The sequence below is a fragment of the Mya arenaria genome, chromosome 14 (assembly GCF_026914265.1).
Source record: "Mya arenaria isolate MELC-2E11 chromosome 14, ASM2691426v1".
Lineage (NCBI taxonomy): Eukaryota > Metazoa > Mollusca > Bivalvia > Myida > Myidae > Mya > Mya arenaria.
This window is the reverse complement of record NC_069135.1, coordinates 40,651,687-40,672,916: the sequence shown is the minus strand read 5'-3', so window position 1 is coordinate 40,672,916 and position 21,230 is coordinate 40,651,687. Positions and strand designations below refer to the sequence as shown.

The 21,230-nt window shown below is 34.7% G+C and overlaps 1 pseudogene; it reads left to right on the top strand.

Annotated features, from left to right (window-relative positions):
* Positions 1 to 10,476: 10,476 nt before the first annotated feature.
* Positions 10,477 to 17,852, top strand: LOC128216471 (heat shock 70 kDa protein 12A-like; annotated as a pseudogene).
* Positions 17,853 to 21,230: the final 3,378 nt, after the last annotated feature.

The window sequence follows — 21,230 nt, the reverse complement described above, 5'->3', positions numbered from 1 at the left end:
ATAACAGTAATTTAAGTACAAGTGGTACATGAGCATGTATTTGTATATTCTTATTCAAAACAAAAAATGACAAAACATATCTTGACTTATAGAAAATGTACAATGAAAAAGACAAGTAAATATTATTCCTTGCGTTACAAAACGTTTTCTTGCAAACCGGGCAACAGGTTATGTGACCAGTGCTGGGAAAATCGACCTTCAGACCCTATGGAAAATGAGTCAGGCGCAACAACGAGCCATTTAAAAATTAATTAATGTGCAATTGCAAATATAAAGTTTCTAAACAGCAATATTAAATTAAAATAAATTATTTGAAAGAAACATTCAAAATTTATTCAAACAGTAATAAGTGGATGATCTTCGAAATCATTTGACAAACTGCAAACTATCGAACCCTTTTCCACAGCTGTGCCTGTCTGTGTGCGGTCTGTGAGATCCCTGAAAATAGCGGTGTTAAATGCATGTATTATTGTAAAAAAATATTAAATACATACTGAACTCGAATATTGACTTCAGTATAAATAATGTGAAACATGGAATTTTGGCGTCCCTGTCCCTTGTATTTTGGCAGGTTGCGGCATCAATATTGAAGTAACATTCTATCCCTGACACGTGGCAATACATTATCGTTTATTACACTACAATTAAAGTAACACAGCACTTAAAGTAACTTAGCAACAGTCATGTTCATGAACAGCTCAAAACAGAGGGTTTATTAGACTTATACATTTATGCATCGTCTAAATACATATAGTTATACATAAAAATATTTTCACGAAAAAAACACACACTTCCTTACCTGTTTCACAAGTTGTGTGCTGCCATCGCTTGCACCAGTCACAGTCATAACTTCATTTGAACACATAATAAAATGATACATGATTATAATTAAACATATAGTAATAAGTAATATTACTGAATACTTTCTTGCAAAAGAGCTTTCAATGAATAGTCATGTTTTTAACCACATTTGTGCTTTTAACTGACACCAACGTTCTTTTGTTTGCTTTTTATGCTTTCTATAATAATACATGTAATGTATACTGAACAATTAAAATAACATAACTGTAAGATTCGAAACTTAATTACAATATGTTAGGAAATTACGTTACGTTAGTTATATTATGTCTTTTCAACACTACTATCATTGTTGTTTTTGTTGAGAAATTACGTTAGTTCTGTTTTGTTTTTGTTTTCTACACTATACGCACGCTGTTGTTAATGTTGTTGAAGTTGTTGTTGATGTTGTTGTTGTTGTTGTTGTTGTTGTTGTTATTATTGTGTTTTTTTTCCATTTACATATTTCACTTAGATTTCTGCATTTCATGATATTCACACATGAGGCCTTACTATATTGTTAATACTTGATTGCATAGGCATAAATGATTTTTCTTATACTGGATTATTTTCCGTATACGGCCCAATTTCCATGTAATGCATTTGAAAATAACCTTTTTTTCGTATAACTAGAGTATGAACGTAAGCACAAATATCAAATTGTGCTGTTTCTCTATTCGGGTGTTTCATTTTTTAGCATATACATTGGGCCAGTGAAACACATTTTAAAAGCTCCCGTTTTCGTTTTCTGTCATAATGCTTTTAAGCGTAAAATCATGATGGTACTTCCAACTGCTCTTTTTATCACACTTGACAAGCGGAGTGGCGATCAGGTGACATAGTTTTAATTTGACGTAGTATATTTATTCCTATCGATTTTGATTTGTTTTGCCATTTTGGCACGTGGGTTGCACTGTGGTCCAACTAATAAGCACATGTGATTAGTGACATATCCATAACGGGTTTTAGTGGGAATTATTGTTATATCCCTCAAATGAATGTGAACTCACTCCTTCTACCAGTAAAATAAGCACATTTTCTAATCCAAACATAATTTATATCCTTCATATGCTTGCTGGAAAAATTCTCATAATTGCCCTTCGTAAAATCTGAATCTGAAAGAATAACATGCAGTAAATATGACCACCCATATCGAAGCATACAGCTAATAACGCTTTATACCTACTGGTTCACATCATTCAATTGACATGTTACAGCTAATATATGGTCGAATATGTACTGTCTGGTATTGATGAGCAAACATAAAGCAAACTCAAGCGATATTCATCATTTGTTTGAAAGCGACATGAGAGGAGTAACCACAAGCGGACACTATGTCAATCATATGTCAACATTACTTTCACCATTTTTAAATGTGTGTAAGTCTATATAACGACGCTTTAAAACTATGAGGTCGGTCTCAGTGAGACTTGCAGTCATATAATGTTGTGAGGCATAACGCTCATACATAATTATACTCTGCGGAGTACTTCCCTGTTCCTTATCGTGCGTCAAAGTAAAGTGATATACGCGCCTATTGTACAACTGATCACTTGTGTTTACGTCCCTCTCGGAAGACAATAAAGAGTTTTAAATGTTTATGCGGTTAATTGAACCTGCAATCTCTGGAATGATTGTCAAGTGTCTTATTTACAATAAATTGAACCGAATTGTCATACCACGTAGCATAGGATGCAACGGATCCACGCATATCCAATAAAAATGTTAAACGGTAAGAGGAAAATGTGCCAACGAAAGAACGATACATGTATAACTGCAAAAATAACCGAATGTTTGATATTTGTAAAATCGATAAAAAATGTTCACGGTTTGACAATGATGAAAGAAGTTACAATTTTTTTCAGTATCAATTGTACATGGAACTTCAAACTATGTCTGTATCATTGTTCACCTATGATCGACGAAATGACGAAAACATGCCAAGTTTTATAGTATAGGTATATCAGGTTAAAATACCTAAATTATCAAACACTACAGTCTATATCTTGCTCTTCGTCATTTAACTATAAATAGATCAAGACAAAGCAATCGTTAAACACATCCTTATATGGACATTTTTAGAAACACATCACGGTTGAAAACGATAACAAAGATACGATAAAGCGCCTCAAAAGCAGTATGATGCAACCCGTCAATATATCCCATCATTTAACAATATGTCTGCTTTCATTTTACTATTTTTTGTTCACAGTGATGATAACAGACCTAAATTTCCATTGTTGAAAATGTTGGAGTAGGACACATTCATGCCAAGAGCAGGGTCGAATTTTCTTTTCCTCTGTACGATGTGAACCATTTTTGAACGGTTGCATTAGAAGCCAGATGATTAATCATCATAGAGTGGTGTGCTGTCTATTTATAGTAAACACATAGCAAATTAAAAAGACCTACATCATGTGTTTTGAAAAGACTTACACGTATTCTGTCGAATTATCAATTGACGCCGACCCAAGTGAAAGTATCAGTCATGTAAGATTATGTGGCACGTGCATATAGCCATGGTTAGAGAACCATGTTCTTTAACGTGCGCAAGAGTTTAGTTATGGCACACAACCCTCCCCCAATCCCTGTTTACCGTAAAACGGTAAAGTTGTTTTGACGCGGGTTTTCGAACCTGCCACCCCTAGGTTTAAGGAGAAGTTCTTACCACCAGACCTCGAATCCGATGGAAGGAACACTTCCGTTTTCAAGAATAGAAAGGCATGTGTCATGTTCATGGTCCTGGTGCTAATTACCTTAACAAAACGTGTAATTTTAATTGAATTTAATATCAGTTCTATGTAGTCCTAGTGAAATTTGAACTAAACACTTCATTTTATAAAGCATAAAGGTCTGTTTTTCTTTTTTTACAAACATTTATGTAACTGAAGATTTTAACATAAATTGCACTAATATAAGTCATATTCAACATGACATTCATTTCAAATGTTATTTAAATCACTTATAACTTAACTTTTTTATAAAGCTTATTACGAATTAGTTTGGGGCTTAGAGTGGTTTAGTGTTTAGTTGTACGCATCTAACCAGGAGTACGTTATTTTTGCCTCTCGAAAACATCACAGTCTGCTTCTACCCAGTACACGGACTCGAGAGTGATTTATATCAGTATCCAGCTGTCTTTGTTATCAATACAAGATAAATGAGTACGTGCACTACAGAAAACGTAAACATATACCTCATTTAGCCAGTAACTTGAGTAAAACTAATATTGAATAGTTCAAATAGTTGATGTTATATTTGGTACATTTTCACAAATGATGTAACGTGATTGATTCGTATTCCCAATAAGTATAAATTCTACATTACAGAACGCAAGATTGCTAGATAAACTAGGATGGCGACACTAGCTCCGATCAGAAGTACTTGAAATATTTCGGTGACATCAGAGTGCCAAGAAAGCACGGCAGTAGGTCCTGTACGCAATTTCGATGATAGATATAGAATTGTAATTTCCAATATTCGTTTACATTCATTTCCAGAAATAGTTCATAGAATTTCAGCTAACAAACTGCGATGTCTACTAAAAGCGCAGATATAATAAACAAAGCGTATTAAAGTACAAATAAGATAAATTGCATGGATTCCTAACCTCATTATTGAGTTTAAAAAAGGTTTAAAGCAACAAAGCGCATACCCATTCTCAATGCGTGAACTTAACGAAATACTTTCCAAAAAATCATTGGGAATTTAAATATTTAATACCAGTCTATTTTCTGAAACCTGCTAAATAATACTATTTTAGTATATTATTTTTATGTAAGTTGTCCAAATGAATTAAGTTATACGAATAATATGTTATTAATTCCGTTAACACATAATACCTAAATTTATGCTTTTCGGAGGTAAGCTGGAAATTAGTATCCTGATTAACTCACCGGTTGAATCAAAGAACTGAAAGTACTGCTGGAAGGTGATTTGTACTGCTTTATACATTATATATTTGTATATGTATATATTTCGAATGTTATTTTGAGAATGTGTGTCGTTTATGTATATTCGAGTGAATGGCTCGTTACTTCTCGAGGATGAAACTTAGACGGTTCGTACCATGAAACATGAATCTTATATATTGTTGACGTTTCGTACAAATCATACCAATGTATTTTGACACTTCACACAATTATCACACGGTATTTATCAGCATATATAATTAAACATTTCATTATCTCTTAAAATGTGGTCCATACCATCGACATTTTGCAATATGCTTTTCTTAAATTAAGTTTGCAAATAATTGGGAAATGTGTACTTACAAAGTCAAACCCCTCAACACTTATATTTCGTTGACCTTTCCAAGGTCAAAGCCACAACGTTTTATTCCATGTGTGTTCTTGTTTCAATACTCTTTATTTTGCAAGTCATATTAGAAATATTTATTTTTTATGAGAGCAATTTATATACACGTCGTGCTAGAAAATGAGCATGCTAGAATACACTTCACTATTGTGAATAAACGTTTAATTCATTTCTTTATAAAAAGGATATACTTGCCAAAACACGAAATTGATTGACTTTTTTAGATTTAAAAAATTTCAAAGCTTAATTTACACGTTTTAAAACAAACAATTAGCCAACAACACTCATTGAGAGAGCCAAATTTTGAAAAATATTGTCCGCACAAATGATGTTTCGCTATACCAAAAAACATAAAATCTAGTTTCATGCTTCTGATTATGATTGGTCGCCAGTCAGAAGCAGTTGTTATTTCGCTTTGCCAAGGGAAAGCACTGTGCTTGAAAATTGCTGATATTCACGCGCATACCTGTCGTACATTTTAACGACAATAATCACAGGGTACAATAAGCTATATGTTAAAGTATAATACTAGATATAACTCTAGTATGTGCCATTCGACCGCACCGATAACTCAGTGGTAGAGCGTTCACTTCGGAAGCGAAATGTCGGGGGTTGAAACCCTGGCCGAGTCAAAACCGAAAGTCGTTAAAATATGGTGCCGGTAGCTCCCGTTTCTCAACATATAATGTGTGGTTCTGCGAAATGGTTAACTATTTCAACCAACAAAAATGTATCCCGTGTATTGGTGCTTTACACCGAGCGCGTTAAAAACCACGAAGTATTTTCACATCAGGCGCTCTTGTATTTCATCCTGATTCTAATATCAACAATTAATTAGTTTCTGATGGCCATTGTCTGTTGCAGTCGGAAATAATTGGTCGACAACAAAAAGTATATATCTAACTTGTAAACGAAGGTGACTGTAATCTAACCCAGATCTTTCAAATTACTCTTATCCTAAATAGAATACGAACGATAAAAACAGTTTGAAAACAATATTGACTACAGACATATATAATATAATATTGATATAATAGTTCAAATATTTTATGCCACAAGTCAACCGTTCAAAAATGATCTTGATTCAATAACACATGACATCGCTCAATTATTCTCTGAACGTGCACCATACATCTTTTCAAAGCACACGGAAAATGCCTTAATAATGGACGTGTAAAACACAACAAAGCACATAAAAAGTACAATATAAATAAATACGACTTGACTCTAAACATCATTGATTTTAAAGGTACAAACTATAAAAAAAACCTATTTAATATTCAAATAAGCCAAAACGATATAAACCAAAGTCATATTGGTCTTATCTTATCTCTTAACTGTTTAGAAACTAAAAATAGAAGCCTTACAACACTCATAACAGATTTATGTAATAAGTTTAAATTAATGAAAACGGAAAGTAGCACAATTCCAATCGAAAACGAGTGAGACAATCAATTACCCTGTTTCGCAAAGTGAAATATTAAAATCTTAATAATGGAAAATGTCCATCGAAGTTTGACGGGGTTATAAACGTGTAAATAAAGAGTTCCCCAAATCTAATGGTGCGTCATTATGAAAAGTAATTTAATATTATTTCAACAACGGGTTTAATTCCAAAAGTGTGGTTACTAGAAATTATTAACCCCATTTTCAAAATCAAAGAGAGAAAAGTTAACTTGATTTTAAAAAATACAGACCTACTACTGTTCTGAGCCACCTGGGAAAACTATTTACTTCGGTTCTTAAAGCTAGATGAAAAGTAGTTATATTCGGCTAAAATACTCTTTCAATAGACTCTTTTTTATTTAGGCGATAAAGGATAAGAGACTACAAATAAATATAGATATCTCTGGGTATGGGTTGTTTTAGTAGCTTGTTATACATTCACAGAAACAACTTATCTTACAAGCAAATGATATGTATTCAATGCAGAATAATACAATCTATTGATTTATAAGTTGGTCTGTTATTAACGTAATTCGAGATAAACAGTTTCGCCAATACTTTGTTACGCCTCTGAAGTCTGGGGATATGAAAACCGGAGCGTGATAAAGAAAATGCATGTGTACATATGTCTTTTCTGTGCATAATTACTAAAACAAGATACATGTATATGCTTTATGGAAAAACCGGAAGATGTCCTATAGAAAGTTTTTAAATCATATCAAAAAGCATTTACTACTGGAGATCAATAATCACAGGTACAAACTTAGTTGTGTATGCTATACGTCCATATCTTTGATCCACATATTACACCTCCAAATTATTAAAAACATGTGAAATCAATTTTGAATTAATTTGATTATTCATGTTTGAAATAACACGTATACACATACTACAAAAACATTACAGAAACTGGTCAAACAAGTTGTGGTTGATCAATTTAAACAAACTTGGCAAACATCTATGAATAATTGTTATTGTAAATAACCACCTTAACAAATCATGAGTTATCAAATACATGTATTATTTACTGTTTCACGTACGCGGTAAAGTACTCGATACAGCGTTTTGGAAATGATGAATATATATTGTGATCAAATAATTCATACCTTTCAACTAGATACAACAACACTGTTCGTACACACGAGCGAAAACGAAAGCACGCGCAAGCACACAAACGCGTAAGCACAATCACAAGACCACACGCCAACATGCCCTTACACAAACGCACACGCATATACAACAACACATCGACACGCACAAACACAAACGCACATACAACAACACGCACACACACAAACGCAAACGCACATACAAAAACAAGCCAACACGCACATACACACACGCAAACGTACATACATCAACACGCCCACACGCACAAACGCAAACGCACATACAACAACAAGCACACACGCACACACATAAACGCAAATGCACAAACAACAACACGCCCACACGCACACACAAAAATGCAAACGCACATACAACAACAAGCACACACGCACATACACAAACGCAAACACATATACAACAATACGCGCACACGCACACACACAAACGCAAACACACAATGCTCACACACGCACACACACAAACGCAAACGCACATACAACAACACGCTAACGCGCACACACACAAACGCAAACACACACACACACGAACGCATACATACACACAAACGCAAACGCAGATACAACAGAACGCCCACACGCACACACACAAACGCAAACGCACATACAACACCACGCACACGCGCACACACACAAACGCAAACGCAAATACAACAACACGCCCCCACACACACACACACACAAAAGCAAACGCACATACAACAGCACGCCCACAAGCACACAAACGCAAACGCACACACACACAAACGCACACGCACATATAACAACACGCCAAAACTCACATACACAAACGCAAACGCACATACAACAATACGCACACACGCACACACTCAAACGCAAACGCACATACAACAACACGCCCACTCGCACATACACAAATGCAAACGCAAATACAACAACACGCCCACACGCACACATACAAACGCAAACACACACACACACAAACGCATACACACACACAAACGCAAACACAAATACAACAGAACGCCCACACGCACACACACACAAACGCAAACGTACATACAACAACACACCCACACACATAAACGCAAACGCACATACAACAACAAGCACACACGCACATACACAAAAGCAAACGCACACACAACAACACGCCCACTTGCACAAACACAAACGCAAACGCATATACAACAACATGCCCACACGCACATACACAAAATTAAACGCACACACAACAACAATCACACACACACAAACAAAAACACAAGCGCACATACAGCAACACGCACACAGGTACATATGCACAAACGCAAACGCACATACAACAACACGCCCACACTCACATACACAAACGAAAACGCATATACAACAGCACTCCCACACGCACATACACAAACGCAAACCCACATACAACAGCACGCCCACACGGACATACACAAACGCAAACGCACACACAACAACACGCAAACACACACAAACAAAACACAAACGCACATACTAAAAATTAATGCAAACGCCCATACAACAACATGCACACACGCACATACACCCACACGCACTCACCCATACGGCCACACGTCTACACGTCCACACGCACACCCGAACATAAACAAATGCACACGCACATACAACGACATGCACACACGCACACGCAGACCCACGCGCCCACATATACACATCCACACGCCCACACACCAACGCCCACATACTCCTACACGTCAACATGCACACGCCAACACCACCACACGCCTACAAGACCACACGCACATGAACAAACGCACACGCACTTACAACCACACGCCCACTTGTACATACCAACACACCCACATGCACATGAACAATATTACACGCACATACAACCACATGCACACACTCACACACACCCATACGCCCACATGTACACATCAACACGACTACACGACTACACAACAACACGCACGCGCACAAACTTAAACACACATACAACCACACGCACATATAACCACACGCAAACACACAAACCTGCATACAAACGTTCATAAACGCACACACGCACATACACCCACACGCACAAACATGCACACATACGTAGATACACGCACACACGCACACGCACACAGGCACACGCACACTCACGATGTTTTTTAAGACTGGACTTTCGTCTCATTGCACAAAGAAGCCCTTTCTTGGTGACTGGATTTACCTAAAACCACATAATTTATTCTTCTTCACTGTTAACAAGTGAAGTTTAATCATTTAGGAATATATGTGCACTGCGTATCGAAAGTGTTAAGTTTCAACTTTGCCTTGCAATTACAATTGTCGGATAACATATTTATGCGGCTCCAAACAAAAAGTGTATTTCAAGCAATAAGGCAACGCAAATATTCAAATGATTATTCGCGATTAAAAAAATGCATATCGTATGGTCTCAAAACGATTTAAGGACTTCACCCTAACAGATTGTTGGACACTTGTCTCGTCCTTTGCAATTAACATTGCAATTTAATAAATACCTGCAGTTTACACTTCCTATTTATGTTTTTTTTTTCAGGTTCGTCAATGGAGGTAGACATAAATGCTAAGGAGGGGCACTAGATGTCTGTTTCTACGTAGATTGTTACTTTAGCGCCATGGTTATATTCACAGACTATACAGTTTACAGATTTCACAGTTTATACGACTCCAAACTATAGACGTGTATTTAAAGAATTAGAGGTAAACGCAAATATTCAATGAAATATAGTTGCTGGTTATACCCGATGTTTACTCCTTGCATTTTTTGTTCGTTTATACTTCAATAGTTGTATAAAGATAGCGCGCGTTTAAGATTTATATCTCATTCATTCATTTATCGCATTGATCAAAACTGGATATTTATCTTGTCTTTAAGGAATAACATGACTAGAAACACATTGATTCCTTATAGGTAGATGCCGAAATGGTAAGTAGCGAATTCCTTTCATGTTATTAAGCCATTTTAAATGCGTTGTGATATTACATATATATTTTTAAGTACAAGGAAGTGAATTCATGGCCTGAAATTATTTTTTTTGAAATCAAGACTATTTTATGCGTCCTACTGATAAAGTCACGAGATTCACGTGACGTTGACTTTTAAGACAGCGAAAGCAACTATTGTTTTAGAAAAAAAGTTTTCAATATTGTTGTATCTATTATTGCATGCACATAATGTAGTCTCTTTCATAAACACTGCACAGCCAGCATACGCAAGTTTACGACAACAGGTATAAAACAGGTTTACTACAGGTATAAAACAGGTTTATGATATGTTTACGACATAAGTATTGGGACAATTACTTGGACAGCCGTTGGAGTGCCGTACGGAAATCAAGTGTTTTTTTACCAAAGCTAATGTTGTCGAAGACCTTTCTAGTTGAGTGGTTAACAAAATAATATATAGTTCAGTCTTGTAGGTAATTCTTGACGTCAGACCCATTTTGTAGGTCCGTCGTTCGATGCCCTTCGACTGTGTTACAATTTACCTACGATTTTCGTACGATTGTTGGTTCCGCTATAGGTCATCCGACGCCTCTATGAATGTGCATCGATATTCCTACGATTCCGCGACAAGTCCACCATAATACTGTCAGCGTTTCACCATCGAACCTTCTTTATGCGACCGTCGTGGGTTAATCATAGGACAATAATTATATCTTATGGCAGTCGCAAGGTTTTGCTGCAACAACTTTGAACTATTTTTCCATTTCTACTTTGTCGTTAAACACATTTTTGTACTACGAGATTTTCAAATCTACCTGTTATAAATAAACTTTTGCCAGCCCCCCTCTGAAGTGCGACCAAACTATAGGTCGTATGGAAAACGGGCTTTAAGAAGGCAGTTATAATGTTCTTCAATTTGGGTGTTTTCTTCACGAAGTAAAGGTTCTGGTTTTCAATTTATACGGAAAATGGTTATACCATTCCTGTTTTCCTACTATACGGCAACATACATCATTAAGCATAAAATAATTTCATGAATAACATTGGATATTTCAGATTATATTATTTTGTTTTCCTATAGCCGAAGCATCTTTTGGTGGCAGCCATTGACTTCGGGACAACGTATTCAAGCTGGGCGTTTTCGTTTAGGTTTGACTATGATAGCGACCCAACTAAAGTTTCCGCAAAACAGTGGCAAGGACACGAGTCTACAAAGGGTAAACCTTATTTTGAATGTTATCTTAGTTATTAAGATGAAGACAGTTTTGAGTGTTTTCATTAAAACACATGGGCTTAATTTCGATGTAGTTTAAAGTAATAAAAGAAAACATGCATGTGTATGTTGTTGGCTTTCTATCCTACGCTGGGAACATTGAGTCAAATAATGACTTAAAATTGATTACAATGTTATCATGGTTGTATCATGATGTTTTTTGTTTGTTTTTCAAACATTATATCTTGAAGATTCAAATAAAAAAAGATTAAACCATGGGGTTTATTTTAATGCACTCTTATTTAATGTTTAGGCCCTACTTGTGTTCTGATCAAACCTGATGGGAAAACATTACATTCGTTCGGTTTTGATGCGGAAGCCAAATACGCAGAACTTATTGAAGAAGACGAAAATAAAGACTGGTTCTTCTTTAGAAGGTTTAAAATGATGTTATGGAAACAGGTACAACTCTCCTTTAACAGTTTGATTAGCTTGACATAATGAATAGTGTATATATGAAAATAATTATTCTTTCATGTTGGTGAGTTTTTTTGATGTTGGTCAGCATATTAATTTTTCTAAACGAAGATATAGTTATGGAAAAAGGGTAAATAGTTATGATAAAAACTTACAGTCTATCCAGCATCGTCGGATATTAATGTCTGACATATTTCGAAAGGCTCCATCCATAGGCTGAATCGAGAGTAATGAAATGGGTCGCACGTGGGTATCTAAAGGTGTTGAAGACTGAGCATTTTCAAAGATATAGATTTAGGTATCAAGATAGGTTTGCTTTAAGGGCTCCATCACATCTTCTATCAGAGAAACTCATATAAACATACACTTGGGTGGCAAGGGATTAAACAATACTGAAATGTAACAATTAGCTTATAATACAGCAAGATACATTTTTTTAAATAATGTGGATAGGTTTTCAATACAGTAATACAATCAAAACAAGACGTTGGTTTTTCAAGATTTACACTTAAAGATGAAGGTTAAAATCATCACTGCCTGTACACTTTTATTTCAGAAACTCAATCGCAATTCGTTGTTGGAAGATGAAAATGGTCGGAAATTATTGGCAATGACCGTTTTTTGCGTTGTCAATAAAGTAAGTTTTTGTCACTCGTCGATTTATAAGGTGCATACTTTTAAAACGGGCAAACACCTATCACATCTAGGTATATATTGCATTAGGTTAATTTTCACATAATATTACGGGCTAGATAGTTTGTAATGCTCATAATCTATTTTAGAAGATACCGAATATCAAATTATACTATATCAAACTATATAGAGCAAAATTGACACTGGTTAATAATTCAGAACAATTGTTATATAGAGGATTCTGAGCGAGTTTTCATATAATACAAAGTCGAGCTGACTCACAAAATTCAAAGACGTGGTGAATACATTTGTGAGTTATATAATAAGAGTGTTGGATTCATTTTATCACTTTTTCCCTGTTAAAACAAAAATAAAAAGAACTGCGCTCATGATTAGCCCTACACAAAAAGCAATGCCATTTCCAGCGCTACATGCATTGCAGAAATGTAGTACCCGGAAGAATTTAAAACAAATACATATTCCAAGCGCTTTAAAGTTCGCTTATATGTAGAGTGAATACTGAGATGATTTCACAACATAAACTCTATACTTTTAATGAAAAGAGTGACGTCACAACCGGTAAGATGACATCATTATATGTTCGTGACGCATTTATTGTTTAAATACAAAACGTACTGATTGTTGTTTGTTGGGGGGGGGGGGGGGTTAAATCAATAGGAAATATAAATTCCTCATATGATTTAAATGTTTAAATTAACTTCTTCATTCAAATAAATGCATAAATTTATGTAAAACAAAATAAGATCCTAATGTATGTATTGCTATACTTCTACCAAGTAAGCAATGTTTCTAATTGAATTGAATACAAACATGCAGGGTGATATTGTTTTATTACATATATGCTATTCAGAATAATACGTGATGAATAATTTTAACTGGAAACAAGGAAAACATGTGATTAAACTGTAGGATGTCTCGATAGCAACATGATTGTTGTTGTTGTTTTGTTAAAATAGGTATCTGAAGGAAGACCTATGGGTTGTTTCTAATGACCGAATAGCGGACGCCGTGTTACCAAACGAAATACACTGGGTTTTGACAGTACCTGCAATTTGGAACAATGCAGCAAAACAGTTCATGCGGGAAGCTGCAGAAGAGGTAGTACTGGTAGCATAACAGTGATAATTCTGTGTCCTTGGTCAAACCTTTTTTAAATTACAGTAATAGTTCGGAGAAGAAATGATCTAACGTCCTACGCACCATCCGATAGACAGACCGACAGAAATTATATAATTATTGCAAACATGCATGCCCATCTTAACAGATGTGGGCATAAAACAAACGTGTTTTAAATAGTAATTTCAGATTAACAAGACTAGCCTGATTGGAACTTAATCTGATACACACGATAGAGTTTAACTTAAGAGTCCGTTTTATGGGTACCAACATCTGCATAACAGGTATTAGTTTGGAAGCACTGTGAAAAAGAGCCACGCTGATATTAACAAGTTTCAATCAAACTGAGACTACCGTTGCCTTACTACGGTAAAGATGTGCATCCGAAGAATACCCCTTCCAGACATAACCAATTTGATAAATACTTATTAATTAATTGATACACAGGCGGGAATAGAATCGGACATGCTCACCATTGCACTTGAGCCGGAAGCTGCTTCCCTTTTTTGTCGTCATCTTCCGGTTGAAAAGAGTGGGGATCAGTTCTCTCTGGCTTCACTGCGAGCTGGAAGACAGTACCTTGTACTTGATGCCGGAGGTTTGTTTATAAAAAAAATATTGATTTTGGTGTTATATTTGCGTGGATGACAAACAACCTCTTTGTACTTATAGTGTTGACATATTCTATCCAAAATCATATATTTACCAGATCATGGCAGTATTAATATATAAATATTCTAAATATTCTTATTTGCCAATCGTCCTACCGTAAACCATTATTTACGCTACTACTTCTTACGAATCCAATCCTTTAAGCTAATCTTTCATTCATAGCCGATCCTTTACGCCAAATATTGATAGGTATACAATCCTTTACGCAATCCTTTCAAATATATCCGATCATTTAAGCTAACCCTTCATACTGATCCGATCCTTGACGCTTACCTTTCATAAATATCCGATCTTTGACGATTACCTTTCATAAATATCCGATCCTTTATATTAACATACGGTTCCGAACCTTTACGTTAACCCTTCTCACATAAATCGTCCTGTATGTACATAAGCTTCTCACGAAAATCGCCCTTTGAGGTTAAACTTACCATATAAAATATTTTTACATAACAAAACCATTCCAAAATAACCGTCCTTTTTCGATAACCCTCCTACTTTTAACCGTAATTATAATACCCCTTCTAACGTGTATCGTAATTCATGTTTACATTATTCTATAGAATTTTATTTTCCATAAATAGGAGGAACTGTCGACATAACGGTGCACGAAATTACGGCATCTGGTGGCGTCAAAGAACTGTACAAGGCGAGTGGTGGTGCTTGGGGTGGGACAAAAGTAGATGATTCCTTTGAAGAGTTCTTAGTTTGTTTGACAGGTATTTTTACGATATTAAAAAATAAATAAAAACGTGCGTGTTTTAATATGTATTTGAAAACCTTTAAGGTTTTTTTAAGAAACCAACTTGTTAAGTTTAACCACTTATTTGAACAAAACACACAAAAATAATATATCATCAATATTATAAAAAAACGATATATTTAAGTTTGCGTAAATAGGTATTTATGTAACAGTAATTAATACAAAAATGTCAGTTTTATATGCGTTACTTATCTTTATGAATACGTGTGTTCTTGATTTTTAGATAAAAGTGTCGTCAAAAAATTCAAAGAACAGCACTTAGATGATTATATAGAACTTCTTAGACGGTTCGAGGTTAAGAAGAGAGAAATTGATCCCGACAAGGATACAAAACTCGTCATGAGCATCCCACTTGCCTTTCTTACAACTGTAAAGAAACGACTACACAAAGACTTTAATAAAGCAGTCAAGAAGACATCTTATTCGAATTCGGTATGGCAGCTGTTATCCTTTTTTCTCAAATTCAATTGTGAATTTTAATTGAGCCTGTGATTTTCCACTCATAACCATGGAATAATAAACAAACTGATCAATTCCAATTTAAACTACAAACATACTTTAATAAATGGTGTAAAAGTCATCCTTTTCATATTCTGTATGGTATAGATGCTCGTTATAACTAATAATTTACTCTGCACTTGATTCATATTTTAGAAAAGAAACCGCTTCTCTTCGATTTCAAAACAATTAGCATGGAATAAGATGGCAACACATGCTAATTTATCGATTTCAATTCCCTCCATTTATGCTCCTTTGATATTTTATTCATACAAAAATAAGCATACTTAAAGAAAACTATCTGTAGCATTTTAAATGTCACGCATAGAAATACTCGTTATTAGTTTTTCTTTATTCCAATAGGTGACCCTGTCTGGAGATAAACTGAAAATCGATGCAACAGTTGCTCGAAGCTTTTTTAAAGAATCCATCAATAGCACGATAGAACATGTCAAAGATATTTTGGGAAAACGTGAAAACTGTGGTGTGGAAGCCATTTTAATGGTTGGCGGATTTTCTGAGTCGAAAATGCTCAACAAGGCAGTTAAACAAACTTTTCCTGGATTAAAGATGATTGTCCCTGATGAAGCTGGTCTGGCAGTTCTTAAGGGAGCCGTGATGTTTGGACATGATCCCAGAGGAATTACCGAGCGAATAAGCAAATATACGTATGGCATTTTAACTCATCCTGCTTTTGACCCTACCAAACATCCAGAATCAGCAAAATTCACTGACATTGATGGAATAGATAAATGCCAATACTTCTTTGATAAACATGTTATAGCCGGACAGTCGCTGAAAGTCGGGGAGGCCCAGTCTGAACAAACATACGTCACAAGACCAAGCCACACGACAGCTGTGCTAATTGAGGTATTCGCAACCGAAAGTAAATCTCCAGTTCTTGTTACTGATCCTGGATGCAGACAAGTTGGAAAATATACCCTCGAAATGGCTGGAACCGGAGGCGGGCGACCTATTTTAGTAAGGATGATATTTGGTGGCACGGAAATAGACGTCGAGTGCACCGAGAAAGCCACTGGAAATGTATCGCATATAAAGATTGACTTTTTGTCATATATTTGTTAGCCTATATAGGTACAAGTGGTACTGTCGTCATCTTATTTCTGATAACACGCTATTACCAATTTTTAAAAAGAATATAATTTTTGCTAACATGTATACTGTATAAGACAAGCAAATATTTATCATTTCAGAACGTTAACTTTGTTTAATTGCGTATGAACACAATATGATGGGTGTATTCAAAGTATACAATGCATCTTTCTTCCAAGCATTTGTGAAAATGAACAAGCAGTTCGTTTCCAATGTAAGATCGGATCTCTTTGTGCTGAACGTGCGTCAGACGCTTTGCCAGAGATCATTGTAATGCCAAGGATCCTGATGATCATATTTAATCTAAATTTATTAAATAAAAGCACTATATACAGGCATAGTATACACATAAGAACACATAAAACCATTTTGAATCATTCAAAAGTTAAAACACTTACTTTTATCATGCTTTTCACATATGTTTATGATTCCTTTTAATTGTATTTACGGTAAAGCTTATAATATATATTGTAAGTATTTGATTGCAATTTGTTTACATACATTTCACCATTAGGATTTTACATAACCTAGGCTTATGAGGAAGTCGGCTCAATTTCATGTCATCTTTTCGACAATAAATTTTGTAAACGCGAATTCGAATGCACATCAACATATTCTACTTGATATGTCGCGGGTTTCTTTTTTGTTCCAAAGCATAACTATTTTGCTAGTAAAACACTTATTTGAGCGATATTGAAGCGTTGTTTTATATTTCCTTTTCCCTAAAAAGATTGTTTTTTACCGTTTTGTGTGGTTTTATGATTCCCATTAATGGACGGTTTGGTGAACAAGCGGCTTTTAATGAAATTATGTTTCTCTATTTTCAGCTAGTCTAAATTTCGTTATCTTTTATGAGCATATATTGTTGAAGGTTAACAACTACTAACAGGTAACAACTACTCAGTTTTAATTAATTCCATATACATTTCAATGAATATGTAAAAACTTCTGATTAAAAAGGTAAATCTAGCGTTTCACATATATGACAACCATACATTTCCTTAAAAGTTAGTTCAAAGCCTGTGTGGTCACTTCTGTCATGGTTTTCCAACTACTTAGAAAGAAGGCGCCAATGTTTGGTAATTCCGGAAGACACTTCAGCATTAAAATCAATCGAAGCTGAAGTTCCTCAGCGCTCAATTTTGGGTCATGTTTTGTTTCTTGTTTACATTGACGATATAGTAAACGATATATATTCAAATATCAACTTATTTGCTGATAATAAACGTATATTTGTAATAGTTCCCCCCCCCCAGACTCCAGATTTAAAACTACAGACAGACATCAACAAAATCTCTATCTGGGCTGATAAGTGGCTTGTTAAGTCCAATCCCAATAAATCTGCATCAATGGTCAGATCTCGGAAACGAAACAAACCCATTCACCCGCCTGTGCACATGTTTGACACTGATATCCCGTTTTTGGAATCTCACAAACACCTGGGTATTTTTCTTTCTGATGAAGGGAATTGGCAGTCTCACATTAATTATATTAAAGAAAAAGCTTAGTCTAGAATTAACATCATGAAACGTCTACGCTATCAACAGGATAGGAGGTCTCTGAAAGTAATTTATCTTTCTTTTATTAAGCCAATCTTGACAAAATTCAAAACGAATGCGAATGTATGATTACTGGTTCTACTCGGCTTTTACTCTGCGACTGCTGCACATTGAATCTGGCTCTGAGAGCTTAGATAAAAAGCGTGAAAAACACAAGCTTTTACTCTTCTACAAAATGAAAAATCGTCTGTCTCCTAACTTTCTTTTAAGGTTCCTCAGACAGTAGGTTAAGCCTTAGCAATATCACTTAGAAACTCGTCCAATATTGCTAGCCTTCTTACGACACGCCATTATAATTATATGAAATCATTCGTTTCTTCGACTATTTCAGCATTCCATAGTCTCCCAGCTGAAGCACAAACCATTGCCACTGCTTCTGGTATCAAAGCTTACTTATAGTAAGATAATCCCAAACCAAATAACGTCGATAACAGGTCATTCACACTCGTTTACGGAAAAATGCAGTTCATTGAACCATCACCTTTTTGTTAAACATAGTGTTCCCTCATTCCTCTGCTCATGTGGAACTCAGAAGACAACGTATCATTATCTTCCTATCTGTCCTCTTTATACTGATCAAAGGAGATTTATGTTCAACTCTGTGTAAGCTTTGACTGACGTAACGCTTCGCAATTTACTATACGGTGAAATTGCCATGACAGAAGAGCAAAATAAGACATTTATCGATGCAGTTCACCTTTTTCTTCAAATGTCAAAAAGATTTGATAGCCATTGAACAGTCACATCCAACTACTTTTAACCACCCACACCCTGAATTGTCTTCTTTCTGTAAATATGTGATATTCAGCGTAATTAATCAGGACTCAGTGGAAGATTTGACACTTAATGAAAATAAACTAAGATTACTTTAACATTGATAATAACACAAAAATGTTTAACTTTTAACAACTATATTGTCAGTCTGTAAATAATTTCTCTATAAATATTTAATAATATTAAATAAAGCAAAATCATGTTTAACAGTTAACTTAGATACCAATACAATATCAATATCATCGTGTCATCTGCACTGTAAGCTGTACATATGTCCGTCACTAACTAAATACTTTTGCTAAGGTTTGGAGAAGACCTTTTAAAGTCAGTTTATTTTTCGTTCTAATCCTTTTCTCTTGATTGTACATGTGCTTCTGTTTTTCTTTGTGTTATGTATGTTTACGCTGTTGAATCAAATGTCTTTAAACTACCCTGATAAACTCACCGTTTGAAAAAAGGTGTTTATCAAAATATATTTATATTGTTTCTCTTACTTTGGGACGTTTCTTTGCGGAAAACAAACGTGAACGCACGCAGTGCGATAAATTACAAGATTCAGTTCTTTGACAATAAATGCGTTTGTGGCCGAATGATTAAGACCATCAAACAAACAAAGTCTTGTTATGTTATTTTTTACAGATATTTTCAAATAGCGAAAATATGGAAAACCTTCCATCCTATATTTTTACGAGAATTGAAAAAGCGCAATGACGTATACATTGCTCATGGCTTTTAACTCACATTACACTATTTAATTTCTTTTACACAACAGCACCTGGATGTGAATGCGTTCTGAAATTAGCTCAGTTCTTCAAAACTTTCGACAATTACAACAAGTATATGTTTACATAAACAATGCTTGCATAGAAGAGAATCTGAAAAAGTCTTCTTAAAATATTTTAAAGATGCGCTCTTACTCCCAAGTAAGATAAGCCACAATTAATAATATTATTTTAATATTCCTTAAAGGGATAAATAAATGTCGAAAACAATGGTTCTTATAAAGGCTACCGAGTTTAATTTGAAAGAAATGAGCATCAAACACAGTATTTCTACATTTTGAGACTATAGTAGACCGCAGTAAATCTTTAAGCTTTCACCAATCATTTAATATTTTTGCGTTTTCAGGTAATTAAAACACGGTTACAATCTTGTTAGCAGTAATTATTTTTTTTCCATAAATGCATTATTTAGTAAGTAGTTAAAGGTTTATCAAAATAGATGCTTGTTATACATGTGTTTTAACTGTTTTCGAATAAGAGTGTCACTTTAATTATTGTAGATTAGTATGAAATAGTATTAATATCCCGTTGCAGTTGATAAAGAAGCTCTTTTTTTGCTTTTTTTTTTAAACGAAAACTTTGAAAATGTTTTTTGTTGTAAATAAAATGTTTTTTTTTATGTGCGGATGTAGCAGCAGTATAACACATAAAGTAAAATTTTACAAGACACGATTATGTGTATTGAAGAAACTAAATGTTGACCAAAAATGAGTTATGTGACAAATAGAATCTCAAACTCGTGTTCATTTTACATCAAATTTATTAAACTCGTCATCTAAAAACGAAAATTAACTTGTTCATTCAAAATAAACAATGATTTTAGATCCTCTATCTTTAACATGCATTTGTTATTAACGATAAGTCATATTTTAAACATATACATTTCATTGTTATACACATAATCAAGTTAAAGTACAATATATATAAGCTATTTTAAGATAACGCGCACTTGTTTTATATGATATCGCATTACCTTAA